Genomic DNA, 4,467 nt, shown 5'->3' with positions numbered 1-4,467 from the left:
AGGACCAGCCACCAGAGAAAGAAGTTCCTGTTTGACCAAAGAGAAAGAAGCAGATGAAATATTCCCCACGAAAATTAGGTAAGTCATGGTAAGTGTTATGAAGCCTCGGCGCAGATTCAATCTGGAAGCCTCATCAGCCTCACCTGCCTCATCAAATCAGCACCTCCCTCTCTTCACCCTGGACCTATCAGTGTTGGATCAAGCCTCGCTTCGGCTATTCACAGATACATCACAGATAGCGTGTTTATTCACGTCTATCTGCGCAGAGGGATTATTCATAAACAGCAGACGTATGCGCACTGAGCTACTGAGAGTGGAGCAGCTGGATCGTCATGATTACCGCATTCATCTCTCTGCTTCTATATTTGTTAACTTCGCTACCAATCGACACTAGTGAATGAGATGCGCATTAATGACCCATTCGAATTAAACGCAGGCCAGCAAAAAAAAAAAAAAAAGCTGTGCGCTGGCTGAAGAGAGGTTATGCATACAGTCTGTGAGTCATAAATTATATTATTAGCCTAATTGTGACTCTCGCCTCGTTGCAAGGCGATATGCGCAGTAAACTGGCTGCCGACGGATCGTGTAGTTGGTCAATATTCCCTCCATGGCACATCTCGGTAGGGTCAGTCCAAGTGCTTTCACTAATCGTTAAACACGCTAAATTCTCGCTTGTTATGGCCATTACCCAATTATCGCTTCACATCAAATTTTGTTCTGTGTCCTATTCACTACTTACCAAAAGCAACCTTAAATAATAGGTGGTACAGCCTCAATATAATAACGAGTTCTGGCTTCAACTTAGGAATTTTTTACCCGATACATAGCGCATCGTGGCTGATCGCTGTTTCATGTCGCTTCCCCAATTCCCATATCTGTGTCCTCTGTCAATTTTCATGGTTAAACTGTCTAATCTGCTGTCTTCCGAGCCGCCTAAAACTGCCATAAACCCTGAGTTGCGTGCTGGGTTTTCACCTGTGCAGCAGCGACAGTCCTGCTGCTGCTGTACTGAGCTCGCAGGAGCTGCATGAATCACGGCAGCAAAACGCAAAGAACTTTGCACAGTTTTTTCCCCAAACTAACCGTCTGAGTGGAGTAATGTTGTAGGAAGCAGGCATGTTGGCTAGTGTTGACTAGCAAACATCAATTCAGGACCTAAGCTTGTTAACAAGTAGCTTCTTGTTCGTTGTTTATGTTCAGCTTCATAGATTCATTTTGCCCCCCAATATAAGTCGATGCCCCCTCTTTCACAACCCCCATTAAAATCATCTGTAGCCCGGATTGTCTTAAGTTGCATCTCTCGTCCAAGATCGTCCGAAATCTGCATGGTATTATTTCCCAAGCCATCCTGTCACTTCCAGGTCGATGCAGCCTAGCTCACCCAGGTTCCACGCTCAAACGCGTTCATTCCAATCCCACTTCAAGGGCCGATTGCCATTAGCAGTCATTCTTGCTGCTAATTCTCGCTGGCCCATCAGCAACAGCCAATCAGCATTTACAGCGTTCTGAAGCACACGGCCCATTTGGAGTAACCGAACCTCCAATTTCATTGCCTGGGTCCAATGAAATTCATTCGCATGGCACATTTCACAAGTTCAAGCCTTTAATAAAAAAATAAAATAAAAAGTCTCTTCGTATCTGCTCCAGCTTCAACCTTCATTTCAGTAGCTCGAGTCCCCAGCATTTTACAAATCCGTTCCATTGCCATAACCTGTTCCCCTGAAGGGGCATTTCTGCAAGCGATCCCATGTCGTCGCTTTCCACCATAAGCAGCCGTGTCCTAACTATAGAGCTGAACCTCCACCCATCTGTCTCATGACATCAACCGGCACCACTCACGTTAGCATCTCTGCTCGTTTCAGCCCTGGTCATTCCAAATCCTTTCCATATCCTTGCTGATAAGCCGTCCCTCTCAGCCTTCATCCAGCCCAGTCCCGCTATTGCACAAAGTCACCAACTTCAAATCTCAATCTCATGTCTCGCACTGAAATTTATTCCCTATATTTTCTTAGTCTTTCATTCTCATTCGAACTTTTATTCTTTATGCCTGTCTATCATTTCAAGCCCCCACATCCTTGCAACCTTGAAGCTGGAATCTATATACCTCATCATTCAGCCTTTAGATTTCAGTCTTCAGGGTATCCCTTCAGCATCACGCCAATAGCTTTGTCATTTCATATTTCATCCTCAGCATCCTCTCCATATAATTATTCATAACTCTTCTCTGTGTTCGCAGCTTCCTTCAGTGTCAGTAGCACTGCGCAATTACTGGTGGTGGTTGGTCAACCTCATCCAAAGCCCACGCTCTTTTCCAGAAAATGTTATACGAACCATGCCCTTTTTGTCCTTCACCCCTTATAAATTCTCGTGCTAACATACAGAGCATTACATGGTCAGGCTCCTGCTTATCTTTGTCAGCTTTTCACTAAGTGTTCTGCTGCCTGTGGTCTCCGCTCCCCAAGTCAGAATCTTTTGGTTGTTCCTCGGACATGGTTAAAACTAAACACATTTTTGTCTAGATTAATGTCAAGTTGTCATAACAGACATTTTGAAAAATGTCAACTTTGTATTACAAGTGTCATGGTTTACCAAATGACACTTTATGACAACAGTCATAAATATTCATGAAGACTTGCTGATGTTCATGACAGGTGTTATGTCATGTTTATGATAGTGTCATGTCAGTCTTATTCACACCCCTTCAAATAAAGTGTTACCTCCCTTAGCAGTAACAACTTACATCCAGAGTTTGCAATATCTGGAAACAAGTCTTTAACATCGCCACAGAAACTTTGGCCCACTCTCCTTTGCAGAACGCTTACCTTGGTGAGTTTTCAGGCATGAAAGGTATGTTTAATATCATATGCCATTCTTAAGGTTTAAAGTATTTGAATTGGGTTCAAGTCCAGACTTTGGCTAGGCCACTCCAAAACTTTGTTTTGATATATATTTGAGTTATTCAATTGTCACTTTGCAACTGTGCTTTGGATCATTGTCCTGCTGCATAACCAAAGTGACTGGGCTTAGGGCCCTATAATGATGGTTGGACAATGTCCGCCAGGATGTTCTGGTAGAGAACAAATTTCCTGATATCAACTGTAGCAAGTTGTCCAGGTCTGGAGTCCAGATGACACTTCGCACAATGCTCTATTGAAATAGTTTGACTAGGGCGTGGCAGGTGAACTGTTCTCTGTGAATAAAGCTACGCATTTTCATCATGTGTCGACATCAATGACAACCGATTTCTACTTTGCATGAACTTAAAGGTTGAACAGCAATGTAGAAGAACTTCATAAAATAAAAATAAAAAAGATACATGAAATATCAGATTTTCAAAGTTTAAAAAAGGGATATATAGAAAGAATATGACAGTGGTTATATTTTCTTTATTTCTTTTCATAACTTTTTAAGGCACTTTTGTATAAAGATTCAAGAGATTTTAAAACTATTTTGTACCTTTCGTTTCGCTATTATTCAATTTGCCCTATAATGGTTTTTACTTGTTCTTCATGAACAGGCAAAAACAAAAGAAACGTGTAACTGTTTTACAGCACTATGTACGTCTTAAAGGTTCTAACAATTTAATTTGCTCCAAAACATTTAAAGGGACATAAAAAATTGTTTTTAGTACAATATCTTTATGACCAGTTAATAGTGGTCATAAAGACCAGTATAAACTGCTCTTTATACTGATCTTTATGTATAAAAAATAGTAAGATCATGCAAAGGCTATGTTGGTATTATTGCTTTTACATACTAGACTTACAGAAAGCTTTAAAGTCCATAGACAGCGGGAACAGGTAATACAACTTTGTGTTTTCCAATTACTTGATTACATTGTTACTAATGGTACTTCTTGATGTTACACAACTGCAAGTTATAGAATGACAGGAGGGCCACAAAAACAATGTTTTTATTAGTTCTGAAACTCCAGCCAAATTTAGAACATATTAAAGGTCCAGGAAATAAGTTACTAAATTAATAATAGAAAACAGCAAAAAGCAAGTGCTCACAGTCTTATGGTGTTGGAGAAGAGAAGAGCTAAAATTTGGAGGAAAACAGAGGGTGGGGGGGGATGCTTGTAAGCCTGGGAACACCATCCCAAATGTGAAGTATGGGGGTTGCAACATTATGTTTTGGGGCTGCTTGCTGAATTGGTCTTGACGAACAAATGTCATGAGGAAATATTGAGGTTTTTGAGAAATGTGAATAAATACTCCTACTTAGTTTGGTTGAAAACCTGCTGAGCATCTAATGACATAACTGCAGAGCCAGGAAGGTTGGTCTGACACATAATGTTTAGGAGTCAGCGTCTGTTTGAAAACAAGACACTGTTCAAACTGGTCAAACTGGTTTGAGGCCAGTTTGATCACAATGGATCAAGTGAGCCGTGTGTTTGTTTCGATGATTAGTGTTGAGAAAATAAATTTAAAATAAGCTAGTTTTAAAACTTAACATGTCTTGATT

Source organism: Poecilia latipinna, unplaced genomic scaffold (genome assembly GCF_001443285.1).
Source record: "Poecilia latipinna isolate Pla-1442-1.1 unplaced genomic scaffold, P_latipinna-1.0 Scaffold4313, whole genome shotgun sequence".
Classification (NCBI taxonomy): Eukaryota; Metazoa; Chordata; class Actinopteri; order Cyprinodontiformes; family Poeciliidae; genus Poecilia; species Poecilia latipinna.
The sequence above is the reverse complement of the archived record's forward strand: the minus strand, read 5'-3'. Positions refer to the sequence as shown.